This window comes from Prenolepis imparis, unplaced genomic scaffold (genome assembly GCF_030444845.1).
Source record: "Prenolepis imparis isolate NDT839.2.m4 unplaced genomic scaffold, iyPreImpa1.0 SCAF_4, whole genome shotgun sequence".
NCBI classification, from domain to species: domain Eukaryota; kingdom Metazoa; phylum Arthropoda; class Insecta; order Hymenoptera; family Formicidae; genus Prenolepis; species Prenolepis imparis.
In genome coordinates, this window is record NW_028141162.1 from 9,616,190 (window position 1) to 9,636,500 (window position 20,311).

Sequence of the window (20,311 nt, forward strand, 5' to 3'; positions counted from 1 at the left end):
TTACTTATGTCGCGTAAACTACGTCTAAGTAAGCGCGTATGATTAATATTATTCATTCGTCTGATTTTAGGATGCCGACCACTGACGGACGCGATTGTGCCGTCCACGTAGTAGTCCAGGAGAAACTACCCCAGTTCGACACGTAGGTAAGTAACGCGTTAAATCGACCCCGAGCCCGGGTGACTTGAAATTTAATTGTCTGCCTGCCACTTAATATGCCGCGGCCAACGAGCTGCAAATTCTTGCCGCGCGGATGCGGTAATTCCATTACGACGTTCGTTAACCACGCGGTTCAAAAGAAAGATTTCCCGAGGGTACTTAATACCGTAACGAGTTTGTCACAACGTGCTGCACGTTGGCGAACGTGAGCGTCCATCTGAAATACCGCGCGTAATGTGACGATGCATGTGTGCGCGCACACCAAATTCGGAAATTCGTATATTACCTTATCGCCCTAGGAGAGATATCGCTCTATTCTCCCCCCTATACGATTATTAGGAAAAATTATTTTCACACATTAGTCAATTCGTCATAATAATAATCGCGTCGGTTTTCGATATCTTGATGATAAGCTCTTTAACATCGGTAAAACAACGAGTTTAATATCGGAAAGCGGACTATCGGTCAATTTATTCGTTCAGTCCCTTCAGAGCGTAAGCTTCTCACGGTCCCAGATCTCTATACCTTGAGGACACGCTTTTCTCGTATTCGAAATTTAATTTATCAGCGTTCACGAACATTGCACGCGGTTATAACTTTGCGCGGCTAGAAATGGAGAGTACCGAGATCTCTGCGCGCGATTTTACGCTCAACGATCGACTCGATTGCCGGCGTTTCTGGCTTACCTATTGACGCATGCATGTAATTTCGCGGACGAGGTATTTGCCATTTAGTCAAGCCAATTAATTAACGTGCGCACGCAGTTACCTTTTTCATTTCGACGTATACGCTCCTACTACTACTACTTCTACTATGTACTTCATATGGAATATTGAATATGATCGCTATGTATGAAATGTACAGCGCGTATTGCATTATTATCTGGTGGTCGAAGATTATGCTTCCATCAATGCTTCGCACAAGTTTCCGAGTTACGTGAACTTACGCGTCTCTCATAAGATTATTCATACTGAAACTTTTTATATTAAAATATGATTTAAAAAAAATATATTATCTCTTTATTTGTTTTTTGCGCTTTGCGTAGGACTGAAAACATTTTTATAAGATGGCTAATCAAACTGTCCGGAAAAAATGTAATTATTATAAATTATGTTATTTTGATTATATTATATCATGTTTCAACGCGTACGCGTGTAAATTTATAAAATAAAAAAAGAGATCTTGCAGATTAGTCAATCAATGTGATTAAATCTATCAGTATTAAATCGGTAGCAATAACGATGATTATATCAATTATAATTTAATAATATGCATAATGATTATGTAATACGCGTGGGAAATGCAATTAATTTTGAAATAGTGCTACCGACTCACGGTCTAGTAATCATGGGAATCGAGATTAGTAGAAATGACATACGGATTACCGCGCAAAGTAACACTCAATTCATTATTATGTATTTAATATCTCACGTTTAGCACGCGTTGACGCACCGCTGCAACGCATATAGATACCTGATATATATCTATATCTAATTTTCATGAAATATCCAATGAGTAATGATTGCCGTCGCGTTTACTAAACACTTGGTCGATACTTAACACAAGCACATAATATACACGTATACATAATAGCCACAACAGATGTAATACTCAAAAATTCAGAGGTTTGAAAAGAATCCATTATAATCCTTATAAAGATCCAAACTTGATCACCGAGAGAACGCATTATTAAATTAACTTCTAATCCTCTTTTAAATCTGATAAAATCCGCCGAGAATGAGAAAAGACGTTTCATCTCAGACGTCGTGTGTCGCGTAATCTCGGCTAAGCAGCGAGAAACGGTCCTTTGTGCGATTTCATGAAATTACTTTCAACACACGCGCTCAAATTCGGTATCGTGCAATTAAGGGAGAAGATCAAGCGCATACCATTGTGCGTCGTAATCTTAAATTGATCGACCGTTCTGGCGATGCCAATTACATCTCGATCGTCTCGCTCGATCGCCGACTCGGTGGCCTGCTCATTCGCTCGCTTTCTCCATTTACTTCGACGCGTATAGGTATACCTCTATCTATCTACACCTTCGTTCGTCTATATCCCGGTCGATTTACAGTCGAGAGAGCGAGAGAGAGCGCGCACCGGCCAGAATTTCATTTCGTGGAGGCACATTCGGTATCCTTGGGGAGTCGTCCGGCCTCTTCCTCCCCCTCCTCTCTTCCGGTGAATTTAAAGAACGTCCGTCATCTTGACGGATCTCGCACGTCGTCTCACAGTGCCGTAAAGATGGATTTAAAGGATGTGTACGGTCGGCGCGACGGAAATGTAACCATATTGTATCGACACCACGCGAGAGAATTTTGTCGCGCCACTTGTCACAGCCGCCATTTCGAGAGATATGTTCTCACCATCCTCGAGGAGAAGAGAAAGACCCGGTCGTAACTTTAACGTAGCTCCGGCTGCGCGGAATATTCGCGTCCCGAGGCGCTTCTTCCTTCCCTTTATTCCTTATAGTTGCGAATGTAACTGCGAAATTAGGTTGCATGGATTACAGAAAGGACACGATATGTATTTTTAACGATGGCAAGATATTCCATCTGAATCATTATATTCTTCATCGGTTATTTCACGTTATCTCAAATCCATACAGATAATTTCATTAAATTGAAATTTGAACGTGGAAATAGCTATTTTATCTCGGGGTTGTATTTTCAGGGTAATTCAATATTAGCAAGTCGGTTTAAAGATTCAAATACGTGTAATTCAATTTTAAATTATTGGTCGAATATATTTTTATGTATATGTCATTTCTTGAAATCAATTCGGAATATTAGAATTTATTCCTAACGCTAAAACAATCTATTGAAACATTGCATTGTAATGTTAACTGAAGCTTTTCGAAAAATGCACAAAAGTATATTTTTTTTCTAATATATACTTAGTGCGTTATTTATACAGGGAGCTTCTGGAATATCAAAATTTTACCTCCGTGAAGGTATATACTGATATCAACTTTTTTCGATCAAATGAAATCTGAACGATAGATATTTTTCTCGCGATTTGCCCCGTCATTTGGGAACCATCGATATTATATATTCGTTGAAAATGACAATGTAACTCGTTAACATGCCGTTCGAAAAGCGAAGGGGAACGCAAATGCGCTCTAAAGTCCTCGCCCAAGTGGTAATGTAGCAGTAATACCGTATGAAATTATACGGAAAATCGGTCCTCCCTGATCGCGCGTTGACCTTAATATCCGCGGCACCACCAAGGTGGAAAAGAGGCCGCTCTATCGCGGTTCGATACTTGAATACAGTTCGCCGCCAACAATGGGAAGTGCGAACCAACGGCATGGCATGCCTCGACAACGATATATATGTATATATGCGTCCTCGTGACCGAGTGGAATCGCACCGGGATATACAATTCGTGTGTGTATGTGTGTTGCAACAGTTGTGAAAGTTTCGGACGGGCGGACGGAGGAAAAACCCGCGGCTATGCGATACACGCGAAACATTATTTCCCAGATAAGGCCATACGGTTTTGCTCGCGTACGAGCGGCTCGGCCACATGAATACCTCTACCTATCTACCTTGTCGGGAATGAGAATACGCGATTACTGGCGACCGCAGAGTGGAATATGTCCGAGAAAGGATCGAACTTGCGGCTCGATTACTCAACAGTATAGTGAAAGGATCTCACCAAATGATTGACACGAGATGATTGGCCCTACGAGACCCGGGCATGTGTACTTTTCAGCTCCATTTCATTTTTGCAAAGTAATTTACAATGGTTTTCATGATTTTTGAAATTCTTAATTCGTCGTACTAAATACACAATAGCTGATAATAAAACAGAGAATAATAATATGATCTATAAATTATAAAAAGTGTTGACAGATATTAAAATTCAAATGAACTTTTATTCTAATTATCATACAAGTCAGATAAAAAGATTAATACTTTTATCACTGTTATTTCTGTTGTCACTTGTGTGTAATCTACGAATTATTCAGTGTATATTTGTATATCGTTCGCTTGTGTCACTTATATATATATATACATGCAAGGTAAATGCGCGAGAGATAACACAATCGACGGCAAATCCCGAAACATGCAAGACTGCAGCTGGGCTTTCGGCGTTTGTCGCGGCCAGCCGCAATTGGTACATCGATACCTACACGGATTATTTGCATAGCTATATCAGAACGATGATAAAACATCGCTCGGCGCGGTTTAAACGCGCCAAATGAGCCATTAATAGAAAATACCGCGGTGAACTCGTATGTATATCCCTGAAAATTCGGGGAATTAATCTATTTAAATTAAAGCGGCCCCGCGGACGTACGACGTTACGGTATAGTCTCCAGGCGCCCATTAATTACTTAATTAGCCGTAATCACGTATGCAGTTCGTGCGAAAAAGTTGGGTAAATAACGCATTACGTCTGGTGATCCGTTGTGCTTTGTTAATTCCAGCAAGATCGTCATATTTCTTGCGTTACATATCTTGTTTGGATAAAATCATTTTTTTTTATCGCGATATTCAGTTTACGATCGAAAAACCGATTAAAAATCTTTGGACATTTGCGTACACATTCATGAAAGATTGATGAATGTAACTGCGATTCAACAAGGCGATAATTTATCGAACGTACGTGAGAAACGATCGGGCCTCTTATAAAATATGATAGGACTAGCAAAGCGCATTGAAAGTATTATTACGGAGCTATATAATGGCGCGTCCCCCACTGCTGTATCCGCGCCGATAATAAGTGACGCAAAGTGCCCAATTGATCGCGATCTTCGCCAGTTTCGCGCGAACGGGACCACTTTTCTGAGCCAACGAAGCTGAATTAATCGTCGCTCGGCGCCTCACTTGGCGTTTCTGTCAGCGCGAGCACGACGAGCACCTCTTACACTTTCCTTTCACGTCCGAAAGAGCAGCGATTTATCGTCCCTTATTTTCACATCAACCAGACAAAGCGAACACACGCATACAGCCCCCGAACCTCATGTTCTTGATTCACCCTCTTGAAAAAGAAATTTCTAAAGCGCATCTTCCTTTACGTTCGCTTCGTGTATAGCTAGATTTCTAAAAGGCAAGTTTTAAACGCGTGTCTAATTGTCAAACTCTCAATTTCTCGTTCAGCTACCAATTGTGACAATACTTTTATACATTTTATGCAACCTAACAAGATGTTAATAATAACCATTAACGATGTAATATATTATATAAAAATAATAAAAAGAGATAGAGAGAGAAAGGAAATTTCATATATTGATATTGATTAATTAAAATATTAATTTTGATGTATTTGTACTAGAAATATACATATCTTTTCAAATTTAAAAAAAGAGAGAAGAAGAGAAAGAATATTTATATAAAATATATTGTATATATATAGAATTTGTTTTTTCTTATATTTTCGATTACTATAAAAGGAAATGTACGAATTTATCTCATTGTCAGACTGACTTGTTTGCAATTCTTCACCTCCTGTGCACGTGCGCGCTATCACACTCATATCGCCGGATAAATCTAAAAAGACAAGCGTCTACAAAACCATTGCCGATTCAATCTATGTCAAGCACGTCGTGTATCTTTGCCTCCCCCGAGACGTGTTTATGGTGACTGGCACTTGGAGCGGAGATGTTTTAAAATGCGTCTAACATCGTTGATCTCAATTTTCAGAAATTTAGATCAACTGCCAATTCAATGTGTAATTTTTCTTTCGCTTTTTAGCGTCAAAGATGAACAATCAGTTAAATAATAATTTTTGAACAATCAATTTTATAGAGATTTTTTATCACGAACTGTCATACATTTTTTTTCATAGAAAATATTGATCGCGGTGTAGTGTACGGTGTTAAAATGAGAGAGATTCCGAAAGAGAAGCTTGGTTCTTCCTTTCGAACCATCCCCGCAAAGCCTCGCAAGCTATCGTGCGATCAACACCCGTCGAACATTGTTAAACCAGGATTGCCGCTCGTCCTTCCCTTAATCGGCGGATGTACCGACAAGACGTGTCGTCAACGTGTCGGCACGTATGCCTGTATACGCTTCGTCGACGGCGTCGCGAGGCTCTTCGAGGGTGAACCGCGACGAGATGGCGAAGGGGTCGGTCGAGACGACCTATTGTGCTCGCCCGGCGCGATCTTCATGGGTCGGAAAGCACACGGCTGTAGAAACACATTCAGGATGGAGTGGCGAATAGCCGCAGCGGGAGGGTCGGGGAAGGCGATTCCGAGGGACACGAAAAGAGTGTTAAAGAACGTGGGGGACGGCGCCCGCGTCCGCGTTGCAAGAACAACGTGTGTCTTAGTAGTATGCGATGTGACGCGAATTCCCCATGAATGTACACGACCCTGCCATATAGGGGATGTCTTTTCTCTCTCTTCGCTGATACAGAGAGAAAGAGAGAGAGTGCGCTCTCCTACATTCCCGGTCTTTATTATTATTTCACACCGCGCGGATACCGCGCTCGTGAAACGACTGTAGCGAACACAAGGCGAGCAAAATGTAAAGATCCCGAGGAGCTATGCCTGGAGAGTTAACTCTCCACTTCAATTACGGAAAATTCACCGCTGTCGGGATTAATAGATACGCCGAAAGGAAAGCGAACAATATAGCTCGCGCGGTTCTTCGATCTCCTTCGTTCGCGTAATGAATTCACCGGCGCGCTCTCATTACACGCAGTCTTGATCGTTAGATACGCCGCGAATCCGACGGGGTATTCCCTCCGTTGCATTCATCTCAATCCGCTATTTCCAATGTTACAGAATGGTGCTTTAGCATCTTCCACAGTGAATCCTCAAAGCAACGAATAAACACGTCCGTCGTGATGCTCCGATCGTTAAATCACACAAACGTATTATCGGGGGGATGAAGAATTTGAATTAAAAAATGTATCTTTTCGAGATATTAATAATTGACACCGTAACGCTAGTGTTATTCACCAAGCTCAAATTTAGGACACTACAGCGATCATGGTATAGCCATTAATTCGGGTTTAAATCCAAATTTGTGACGCAAAGTCTAATAAATTCCAATTTCATCACTCGTCTCTACACGTGCCGTACGCAAATTATTATACCCGCGTCGCGGAAATACGCGAGAGAAATCGCATTGTTTATGTCTTGCATACGCCAGAGCGTATTGTACATTCCGAGGATGCGCTGGTAGGTATTGCAACTGATAAAATCCGTCGCGTAATATGCATTCGCACGATCTATGTTCTTCTTCTATGTGTTTGTTGCATCGCAAGCACGGGTGATGGCGTTCTTCTCCCTCGTACGAGGGAGGGACTTTGACATTCGGTGGTGGGATAAGGAAAAGAGACGGAAACGACGATGCACGATTATTATTACGAGACGGCGAGGTGTGGCAGTTTGTATACACCCGCTCCACTTCGACAAGATTCCCAAATTATTGGGACAACACGCGGCAAACCGCGTTGCATTTCCATTTGCACTCTCGCTACTTCTCTATTCATAACTACCGTAACAGCGGGATACCCCATGTCAAGGATAAATTTCCGCTCTTGTTGGTGGTATACATAGATAGCACTTTTTTTGCGTGGTTTATGCGCGAGTGTGCAACCCAGCTTGTAACGTTTAAACGTTTACGATACTGATGAAAGTTGAATGATATTTTATTTAATATTTTATATAGCGATATATAATTGGATATTAATTAAAAATATTACAAAATTGTTACAAGTGAACGTATCAAAACAATTAGCTGTACAAGCTAATTATTTAATATTTTGAATATTATATTACATTGCTATTTGATCTTCACACACACACACACACGCGCGCGCGCGCGCGCGCGCAAACGAATTGTTTATTTTATATGTATATAAATTTTACTAAATATTTATACTAAACTATCTTCTGGAGAGAGGAATATTGGCATTTTCGATTCGCAACAATCTCTCATTTTGAAGAAGCGATGAATAGACGCGATAGCACTAGAAACCATGGAAAATCTCATCGAACCAGCATCACGTGTGCGTAGTCACGTGTACATTGATGCATATAGACATTTCACTTGCTTTGCGTCGACCACATCGAGCTCATGCGTCACCGCAAAGCAGGTGCAACGTATACACGTCAATCAGATTTTCCAACGATCCGTAGGCACACGTGGCGAACCGCCATTAGTTTGCCATTAGCATGATTAAGATCCGCTAACACATTTGTCGCTGCCGATTCGCCTAGCTTTGCAAACGATAGGTGCTAATTCATTTATACCGATGTTACTTAATACCTCTATACAGCTATTTCCCGCGAGTGAAAAGATAGCTACATGTAAAATAGTGGAATAGAATAAAAACTCTCTCTCGCGCGCACCCAGGATTATTTTTGCATGCGAATTTTACGGTTCGAGATTGACGGCGTCAAGGTGGCGTCATTATCCGCGTCTGCAAACGAGACACGGAACGAAACCCGGAGCTTTCTATATCCGTCGTAGACGAGTATGCGCGGTAATTTTCTCAAGTGGACGTTATTACGGGCGGAAAGAACAAGGGACGTACGAAGTGGGTTGAGGGTTGATTACCAAAGATTACGGCGTATACACCCGGGTATTGTGAATACTAGGTCACGGAGTCCCGATCTGTCGTGAGATTATGTCGCTACACTATAAGATCCGTTCGTTGTGTGTTGTACAATGTTCCTTACTATATAGCGTCCGCACACTTGGCGACGCAATACAGCTAACGATGTTTGGTCAAAGGTGGACCACGGCGTGTTTGATCGAAGGCAACACAATTGATCGAATACCTGCCGAATCACATTATATCGCGCTTTATTATGCTTGATCATGTCTATGATCGACGATTTCAGCAAGTACAATTGAATTTCGTTATTTCTGTTCATTCCCTTGCTCTATTAAAACTATAGAAGCTAATCATTATATAGATATATCAAAAATTAGCTGAATATTTAAACATTTTAAACTAAAGAGATTTTTTTTAAAGGATTTTATATTTTATTAAAATATAAAAAAAAATATATATTTTTAATATTTAATTTTGTATTTTTCTTTGCATATTATATAATCAGCATAGTTTAATATACCACATCAAATTAATCAATTTGATGTACTAAATATAGTGACAAAATTTATTATCTAACCAGAGATTGTTATTTTCTCTGTTCTAAAATATGCCATAACGTGTCCCAGTTAACGGGAGGTAAAACAAGAACCATGTCAACTTTTTAGCAGAATTATGATTAATTACTACAGTACTGCCAGTCAAAATTAATAAAAAATTACTATGGTACTTCTATCATCTTTTCGGAAGATAATTCAATATATTAATCAATCGCTCTTATCTGATTTGAATCGACCATTCTACGATTTATATATATACTACACAAATGACTTAAAGCGCAAAGTATATTATATAGTTAATTGATATGAAAAAAAGAACAATTATTTTAGCTATATATATCAATCTTTTACTAGACATGAAATAAATTTCACACTATATACTGAAGATAAAAATTATTAAAATTGTTAAAATATTTTAAATAACGTTGACAATTTGATAATTAATATATTGAAAGCCTACTTTTTATCATTTTCAATAGAAATCAAAACAAAATTTTAATAATTTTTATATATAATGCGAAAATTTGTCCTGAATTTTATATTATGAATTATATTTTGAATTTTATATTGTGAATAAAATGTTAACATATCGCACAGCGTGATTAGCTTTTTTTTTAAATACGCATATTCGAACATGTAGCGAAAATAATCGTAAGATTTCGTGCTATTTATAAAGATTTTGAAGTAGATATCGCGCTCGTGGAGCTGATAACCGGTTTCAAATAATGATGGTTTGATGAAGGAAAATGCTGGTGCGTGTTCGGAAAGCAAATAGCGCCCAAAAGGGGAGCTGAGCGAGAAAAATGAGAGCGAAGGAGTTTACAGAAAAGAAGATAAAATTGAAGACCACGCCGTGATCAGGATTAATAAGATCGATGAAACGTTCACTCCTTCGAGGAAACTTTCGTGCGATATTCTAATATCTTCGATCTGTCCTGAATCCCTTTGTTACGTTATTGATTACATAAAACTCGCATCAACTACTTTACACTATTATCAAGTTTCTGTATCGTTTTATATAGAATATAAAACGAACGTTCGTAAATTGCGAATATAACATTAATTTGAACATATGTATATTAAAAAGCATCAGAAACACAAATTACGGTGTCTGGTGTATCTGAATGCTAACAAAGATCTATGGAGCGATATTAAATATTGTAGCACAGTAGAAAGAAAGAGAGAGAGAAAACACATGTAATACGCAAATCCGTGAATCTCACAATTTTATTTGCAGTCGTATACGCGATATCGCGAGTGTCATTCACGTGATACATTATCACAGTTGTAATCCTTTGCTCAATACATACATACATACACACATACACATGCATACATCCCGGAATAAATGCACGAACGTGCGGCAATGTTTTTCGTCGGCTAACCAGCTCGAGAATCTACAGATCAATCTCAATTAGTTGGCGTTATTACAGTGCAACAAGCTTTGCCTCGCATTACCAGCTATGCCCACCGACCGGAAATGACGGCAAGTTAGTTTCCGCGGGCGGAAGTACAGGGGAGGGGGATGCGTTTGACTACACACACAACCGGCAAGATAGCGCCGAAATTTCGGGTGCCGTTAAATAGATTTAGCTGTGCGCAGAGGTTTGCATCATTACTAGACCCGACAATAATAACTCCGACGGCTGTGTAGGTGGCTAAATATCCGCCGTCCGGAAGGAACGGCGCGGCTTCATCATATAAGCCGACTAGCGATACCCAGTTCATTAATTATAATCAGAAAAAGATACAGCGTGTAATTTCCGGGCCCTCCCTCTTTCTCCCCCAACGTTTAGCATACACCGTTGCGTTTCGGTTCCTATTGGACGTTGCTAGTTCTCGCCCCCTATTTTTCCATGGATTATTCGTGAATTTTATAAATACAATTTTTCAACGTTGCGCATTCAGTCGCGTGTTTATTCGTTTATCGTTCAATTTTACTGTACAGATTGTGTAAAGAAGAGTTTCACTGCAACAAGATTTTTTTTAATTAAAAAAATAAGATTATATATATATCGGAATGTTTACATAAAATATTATCCGGCTCTAGACGTTAATGTTCTCGTGTCGTTGAAAAGACGCTATGTATCGGAAAAATAAATATTTAGGATACCAACTCGGTGGTGCGGATTAATTTCCGGATTAATTGCGAGAACACATGTCGGAGGAAGGTGGAGTGCGCCGAGATGATAATGCGCATCTGGTGCAACAACAGATAGAATGCAACATTCGGCGACTGTTTTTTTTTTTTTTTTTTTTTTACCGCGCAATCGTTTTCGTCACGCCATTCGCCGAGGTTGAAGTGTGTCGACCAACACCAAAAATTTGAATCGCGTGTAACGAAACGGCGCATCTTTCTTTCTCTCTCGCTGTGTTACATCGCGTTGTGAAATGTGTCGGCAGTAATTGCCGTGGCAATTACGCCGCGTCACTCCGCCGCCGACCACTGTCTATGTAATGCGACTCTAAATGCGCCTTCCCCGCATAGGGCACGTACGTACCTACGTTACATTATGCACCGAGCGCGTACGGAAGCTGTTCGGCGAGCATACCGTGCCAAGACCGCGGAATGAGTCCAAATTGTCATGATAATCGAGCAATTAAACTTTTGCTCCCTTTTCTCGTCCGGCTCTCTTTAACACTCGGGAGCGTCTCGCGTGTAGGTATACCATGTTTTTTCCGTATGGCGAACAATAGTCGACAGAGGTATGTACAGAGCTTGAGCGAAAGCACGTCGTAATTTTATTAAAAATATTTTCGAGATATACCTATATAGCTTTTCCTTGTGCACATAACATCTTCTATTTTCCCGCAAATTAAATTAAAGAGGAAAATTACACGAATCTTCTTTTAATATAAATCTATTTATATACGTCCGTGCAATTGTCGGAGAATGTCCGGATAATCGACGCTCGCAATCAGATTGTCCGTGTTCCATTGTACTGCGGCATTCATATATGTGTCGCTCTCCTTTCGTTTCTTCTCAAACAAACGAGGAGGCAAGTAAACTTGGCGCCGACAAACATCGGAAAATGGCTGTATTTGAAGTTCCACTAATTGCGAATGGTCTCTCCCTGCTGAAACTGGCACGGAAAGGCAATCCTCTCGACAACGACACAAACGTAACTCTGTGTATCGCAGCGGTAAATACATGGATGCAACGTGGAGAAAGTCCGCAGAGTTCAGAAACCCGAAGTAGCAAACCCCGAGCAGGTTATACAAAGCTAATGAATTTTTGTGACGGAGCTTCTGATGAAACCAATACTCTCTGTCAAGGCGCCCTTGCACGAGCAACGTGTTACGAAATTTGCTGAAACTAATCACGAAACTGTCGTGAAAATACTAGTAGTATGAATAATGCTGCTGCTGCAGTATCTTTTTTTGTACATCGGACTTCTAATCGGCTTAACGACCCGTATTACATTCCGAATAATCGGAAAAGTAAGCTATCGCGAGAAGAAATATGTATCGTCGTATTTTTTTTGTCTCGCGAGAGTGCATCAAAATTGAAAATTAATTCTAGCCCCCTTCTCCCCCCCCCCCCCCCGACACTAATATTTATTTTACAATTTCCCCTATTTAGCTATCTAAAGCGATTTTTATATGGGTCACACTCTAAAGCCGTAGCAAATTACAAAATAGATTTACGCACGCCCACATATTTCGATATCTGAGGGGTATCAAATTTAAACTGGTGCGCTCGATATAATTCCGTCGCTCCCGAGAGTTATTGATTTATATCACTTGCCACGGGCAACCTGTATTTCAAAATAGCACGGCAACGTTGTATGTACAACAGTGCATTTTAGAACCGCGAAAGAACGATGCGGGAATTACGGCCGCGTCCGCTAATTAATCACGCTTGGCAGTAATTCCGCGCAGCTCGCATCACGCGCTCATTTCAGGATATGGTGGGTTTGTTTATAGCACCAGCTAACCGTAACATTAAAATGCCCGCTACTCGAATATATCCAAATGATGGTATATCATCGAGGCTGCTAATGTTTGCGAGACTATACGCGGTCCTCCCATTTCTCTGTATATATAATTATACGGCAAATATCGTATACGATCGCTCGATTTATTATGTAAATATATAGTTGCCCGGCACACGACTCTTTTTTTCGTTTCAGCAATTTTGAAATATATTTTCGAAGAAAACAATTTTTATGGTAAAGAGAAGAACCATCCATAATATTGGATCGCAGATATTTCCTGCTTTTTTATTGTTTTCCACGTAGCATGTATATTTATTATATAATATTTGCGTCTCGTTTGGCGCACGCATTTTTCTATTCATATTTTATTGTATCCGCGTACGCTTCTGTGTTCGTATACATGCATCCGTGGCACTCGAATACGAGACTTTCATAGAATACAGACCGGCAATTGCTAATCTTGAAAATTGCGTAGAAGGATGCACCTAGTTTAAATAAATACGTGCAGTCGGCGTATTCGCGATCAACGGTTTAATAAGATCAGCGATAGAACATCTGCTTCAGAAATATATCGTCTTTTTAAAATAAATATAAAACGAGATTGGATACATATAATTGTCGCTTGCTACTTATAATCTCACAACTGTGAATTAACGCACAATGTAAAGAAAAAAATGCAAAACTATTGCAACGTCAACACTAGCGTTACTCGTGTTTTTTCAATTTTTGTTTTTTGTTTGTAGTTTGCTTATTTACAGAACTCGCAGTAATTTTACAGCGCAAGGATAAGAGACTAAATTTGCTAAAAACCATCAATTTTAACGTTATTGTTATGAGAGACAGAAAGGCATACTAATATAAAATTTAATGACGAATTATTGCTCGATTCACGTATACGCAGGATAATAGAATTCAAAAGTTATTATTACACTTTGAATGATAATCGTAATAATTTGTTACTATGTGAGACATTTCGTCGTTTCGTCTGTGAAATTTTAGCCATATTATGTTTTACTGCGATATACCATTAGCTCTATCGTATTGTAATATTATAGTCTCATAACTCGCTTCGTTAACGCGTATTATTGAGAATCCTGGACGTAATATTCGCTACTATCAATTTACCCAAGTCGCAAAATGTGGACAGACTTGTTCGGAGAAATTTTATCAAGCCCCGAAATGAGAAGGATTTATGGCAGGCGAAATATTATATTGAAATATTTTATCATCACAGAAAATATATTTCTCCAATGTATATTCGAATATATATATTATCATTAGTAATCATTAATTAATACCGTAAAGAGTATTTTCATATTTCATCATTAGTATCTTCTATTAGCACCCGTCTAACTATTACCGCGTAATTGTTCATTAAGCGAAAAATGTACATTTTCGTATCGGCCGGGTTTTAAGGATTAACGGAGACCATCGTAACAACAATCGTTCACGGCAATTCCGCGTTCATAAAACTCAGATACTCTCCATCAACGATTTATACGAGCCGATATATTCGACTCTCCCTCGACTCTATCTGCAACAACGTTTCGGTTATCTGTCTTTAGTATCTAGAGCCAGAGTATCGCGGTCATGATTCACTGTTATAGCGGAAATGCGCGGCGCTCATTCAGACTCCGCGTCTCTTCCTTCCTCGCCCTATTCTATACCACCCATCTTTTGCGTCTAATGGCTCGTATGGACCTTCCGTCGATGAACGCAACGCGTGGAGAGCATAGCGCGAACGCATTACAGCATCCGGCAGCATTCTACAGTAGTGCGCAAAGTTGGAATTTGTAGAAAATGCGAATACCGTCGTGCTGCGTCCGACGTGTAATTCTCTAAGCTGCTAACCTCGTTCTTTTCCTGTAAAAGCACGTCGTAATCATGCAACTCTCCCGCGCGACCAAGACTGCTGCTGCTTCTCTGTAGCAAAAGCATCAGCGACAGTCGGGAAAGTTTGTCGAGACCTTCGAGTGGTCGGGAACGAGTACTCTGAAATTTTTAATAAATTCTCTTACCGCCATTTATTATCTCTAAATTCTATTTCCGCTACGTATGTATATGTTGGTAATGTACACGTAAGGATATACTTGAATGTATCTAATTGATCATTTTTTAATTAAATCGAACTCATTAAATTCTGATGCATAAAATCGCGCGCTTAATGGACTCTCTACATTATAAGAAAAAAAAAGAACCTGTTTCTATAATCGACTAAAAAAATCCATACCACATATAATTGAAAGAAAGTATTAACGTTTTTTGCATTAAAGAATAACATTTAGCTCGTAATAACGAACGCATATTATATTTGCCCGCTTTTTCCTCATTTTGCATTTATATTCTTCATGTACACCGTACATTTTAATTCAGTCGACGTCAACGGAAGAACACACTTTTCTATTCAGAGATGTTCATTTCTCGAGCGGTTAAATCTGCTTTCAGAACGCGACGCGATAATCTCAATTTTGTCCCCCTTTTCAGATCACATTTCTAAAGGCAAACGAGAAAATCCATGGTACTCAAAACTAAAAGCCACGAAGTCTCGCACTCGCGCTGCTTCCCCCAGAGGTCTTATTTTCAATAGTACAAAGTAATGGCACGCTAAGCCATGATTTTTGTCATTCTTTTGATCACCGCAGGCTTGACGTTGCGCTCGCGTTTTTTACAGGTATCAAAAGAAGCAAATTACATCGCCTGTAAAATAAAAGACTTATTTCTTTTTTTCTCCTTTTTTCCTTCTTTTCTTGAGAAACATCTCGGGAGAGCGAACGATACCGATCTTTTATCGATTACACAATTCGATCCGAACAACAATATTACGGAGTTTTACGAGTCTGTAAACTGCGACAGAATTTATTTGTAAGACAAGAAAAAATCATCTATATTTTTTTATCATTTTCTCGAAAATACGATGTAAAATATTTTACAAATATATGCAGATACACATAAAAAAGATTCGAAATAATTTTTACAACAAAGTATACCATTCAATTCCGCGATTATGTGCCTTATTCGTTTATTCTGGCATTTTGTTAGTTCTATCGCCATTTAATGTAAACTAAAACATTTCGGTTAGGCTGACAGCAGGCAACATCTGGATTGACTACTTGCATTGCGACAGTAGTATGTTTTCCGGCGACGCCGTCGAGTCTGGGGCAAGTCTTCGCGCGCCTGTTTATTTAATCATCGAGCGTGCGTATATTCGCGCACCCACGCGTGGAAAGACGTCGCCGGTCGCACGTGCTTGCATGCTTCTTCCATGCCTTCGCGAGTCTACCAGTCGTTTTATAAATAAGCATAATCCTCGTCGAGAGTAAAACATCTCGCTGTGAGACGCGCGTTTCCTTCGGAGCAACTATTTTTTTCTTTTTTTTTTTCGATTTATTGTTTATTAAGAACTGTGCGCGCAAAAATATACAACACACGTTATTACGTACAGTAACATTAAATTAATAATCGTTAAATGTTATTCGATGGTTTGATGGAGTTTTAACGGAGCTTATGCTTGATATTCGAGCGGTTAGCTTTAATTTTCTATCTTCATCTTTTTCAAGCTAAGAAAGTAAGAATCTAGTTGGTGAAGTCTTAGGAATGCCTCGGGGCAGGAGATAATTTTCATGAAATTTACACAGCGGAAAGATCTTGATACTCCTATACGGAAGTTTTCACAAAATGAAAAAACGCCGGTGCTTCATTTGATTTTTAGGGCAGAAAATTTTTCTCAGTATCGACTCTTTATTTATTTAAAAGAGAAACTTGAGTTTGCGTTTCACAAGTGACTTATGAATAATGCTACGGCTTCTTTTACAAATTACCGCAAACGCCAATTTTCCGTGGACAAAATAATTGAAAAATAATATACAGTTTCTGCTTACAGAGAGAGTCTGTTGAATAAATTAGGTACTGCAAGTTCTGTATAGCTATGTGAGATATATTTAGAATGAATAAGAAGGTTTTTAAACCGCCGCAAAATTTGTTCGATCACACACACTTTACTTTTTTTCGGCAATGCGTAATAAAACGATCGAATGGCTTCTCGCTCGTAGTCACACGATCCTAGCAGTGTCCACGTATTATTATCGAAAGAGCCAATATTGGCCCTCAACCGCGTCGAAATGGTCGGCGTGGCGCAGATAACGCGACACAAATCATACGATTCGTATTCAAGCGCGATCGCGCGATACCTCTTACACTCATCGGCAGGCTGGCTTTCAAAGAGAACCGGGGATGTGCACGGAGGTCGCGGCTGGCCACCGTAATTTCGCGAGAACCCGCGTAGCATAATAAGGTACCCGCAAGCGACTATCGGGAAGTAGTCGAAGCCACGTTACACTCTGTTATTCCGCTGCGCATGCAGAGAGAAAGAGATGAAAATAGAGGAAGAGAGACAAAGAGCGACGAGATGGTCAGATCAACGACCTGCAACCCGGGTCACTACGATACAAAGCAGACTGGCCCTCTCTTCTGCATATGTAAGGCGCATTCTTCGCCTTGCTGTATTTTCTACTCTACTTTTATATATCTACTTGTGTTTGAGAAAGCTGTGAGCGGCCTTACAAAGAGCTTTTACTATGATTTTCGCGGTGAGATGTTTTTATGATGAGCAGAGATATTTTCTTGTACTCTTTCCGTCAGAGCTCGATGTTCGTCAGCGTTTTGAAAATTATTCAAAAATATTCGCTTGTGATCAATCATTTTAATGATAATAAGCGCTTATTTGAAACAATTGAAATGTATTCCATGACCTCTCGCTATGGTCACTCTGCGCGATATTCCAATCTTGTTGAATCTTGTTAACACAATACGGTATATCACGCTACTGTGAGATCAAGTGTGTAACATGCGCTCCTCTTGTCTGACATTAAACTTGCAGCAAATCTGTTTTGGATATTGCGTTACAATACCTGTAAGGTACCATACAAGGAGACTCGACAACAAAACACACTCCATGTCGCGAACTTAAGCTGACAGCTGGTTGAAAATTTAAAAGAGATCTCGATACCTATATGGTATTACCGTAAAGATATAATCATTGCATGTGAATCTCTATAGTCACTAGTGACGTATCAGATACCTAAGGGATCTAAGGTTACAACAACAGATACGGTAATATATGGTAATATCCTTGAGAAGATGTAATCCATTAACGCATGACAATTGAATATCTACAGTAAATGAATAAACTCGCGATTAAAAATAAGACTTTAACGATGAAGAGAGATTGACATTCTTGTGTTTTAATATTTTAATCAGGAAAAGGAATCGTTCCTCAAGTCTTCTATTTTTTCTCTTTCTAAATTAGGATTAGAAACACACGATAAGAATTAGCGTTGAAAATATCGCGCGCGTATATCAATTAAGATGATATCTTCGTCTTTCGCATTGATCGCGCCTCTTTCACTCTTCGCGATCGCCTTGAGAAAGGCCATCCGTGTGTTATCGAGCTTATACTTACGTTCGTGCGCGTTAACAAGACAGCGCTGAAGTCTCGTAAACGCTTGCCATAAAGGGTCGATGTAGCGAGCGGTCAATTTGCGCGTACTACATATAGTACCGGAGATGAGCAGATACACATAAAACGTAAGGACGAAGACGGCCAGCGTGACATTTACACGTTTGACCTGTAACGAGGATAACTCGTCCCTGGCCTCCTTTGAGAAACGTATATTTCTTCCTGACTCGCGCGCCCAGCTTTCGCTGTTTTTATGCCAAGGTGTACCGCCGCCTACGAGATTCAAGGTAATCTAGTTAAATTCATAAATTGGCGAACAGCCTGAGCAAAACTTGTTTCGTTCGCACAAATTCGACATCTGTTTTGTTCGATTCTTAGAATTCTCATTATTAATGTTTCTTTCTAAATCGATGATCGATCCAATGCCTATTTTCACGATAATGTTTTAAGACCGCACGTGATGTTGTATATGTGTGTGTGTGTATATATATATGTTCGTGGTTTGCGAGGCATAATACCTATTTACCGTAAACAATAGCTGTCCATTCCCGGCGTGATTTCTTCGGAAGTAGCGGGCGATGCTCTCGACTCTCGAGTATTAGATGCCGCCGGTACGACGTCCTGCGATCGATACCATCGTATGTACACAGTGCATCGCGTGTTTTCGCGATGTCTACGCGAAGGTAAACCGCGCGTGTCTCTTTCTCTCTTTCTCTCTTGCTCTTTTTAACGTCGTCGCTTGAGAAATGGACGTACGCGAGAGGCGATCGTGTTTTCGGCAAAGGAAGCTCCCACGTGAGAACGGGGAAGTTTGCCTTCTCTCACTTTACTTCGTGTTCGCCGGTTAAAAACTGTGTTGAGAAAATCTTGTATCTACCGAATTTCCGCCCTTTTCGTTTTTCACATCTTGGCTTGTCTAACAACTTCAAGGAAACCGATAGAAATAGCCTTTAGCCTTTTTCCCATGCTGTGCGCTTTAAAAGTTAAAATATGAAAAAAAGTGCTTTATCTAAAATCCAATTCGGAATTGATAGTGAACACATTTTTCCAATGATTTCGCAAAAAAGAAAAAAAAAGTTGTAAGCTCATGCATAATTAGGCAAAAAGGAACTAATAAAGTTGATCACATTGAGGAGGTTCCATGATTCAATTCATGATGCATACATATCCATAGAATGGGAAGACCCTTCCGTAGTTAGATCTCTCAAGAAGTCATTTCCGATTCCGTTAGGTAAAGGAAGAAGGGCTTTATTCTCTGCCGCGCACCCTCTCGTCGCGTCGGTGGATTCCGCGCGCATATTAATCGATCTAGCACGGTCGAGAGGTCCTTCGGTGAAGAGAAAGTTCGGTCGGGCGACGGCAAACCAATCTATGAAAGGCTGCGAAAGTGAGACGCGTCCGATCGCTCCCTCGTTGTAGATAGGTAGATAGGTTCTCACGACCGCAAACTATGATGGACATCGTCATTAAATTCGACTTCAAGCGCACGTCGTAGGTGTTCACCCTCGCTTCCCCTCTCTTACCTCTCTTCCTAGTCCTTTTCTCCATGGCGACGGTCCATCGTGTATGCGTCGTGTGCATGATCTGTGGACGTTGCGAAGGCTGAGCGAGCTTGCACTAGGCGAGCTTGCACTAGGAGAGCCGAAGAGCGAGAGAGCCAGAGAGAGAGGTAGAAAGAG

General features: G+C 40.1%; 1 protein-coding gene across 1 annotated transcript in view; it reads left to right on the top strand.

Annotated features, from left to right (window-relative positions):
- Kek5 (leucine-rich repeat, immunoglobulin-like domain-containing kekkon 5 protein) overlaps window positions 1-20,311 on the top strand; it is a 211,029-nt gene that overhangs the window by 167,228 nt on the left and 23,490 nt on the right. The window contains exon 5 of the mRNA XM_083035532.1: window positions 71-146. The gene's annotated coding sequence lies outside the window, so the exon portion shown is untranslated. The remainder of the gene's footprint in view (window positions 1-70; window positions 147-20,311) is intronic.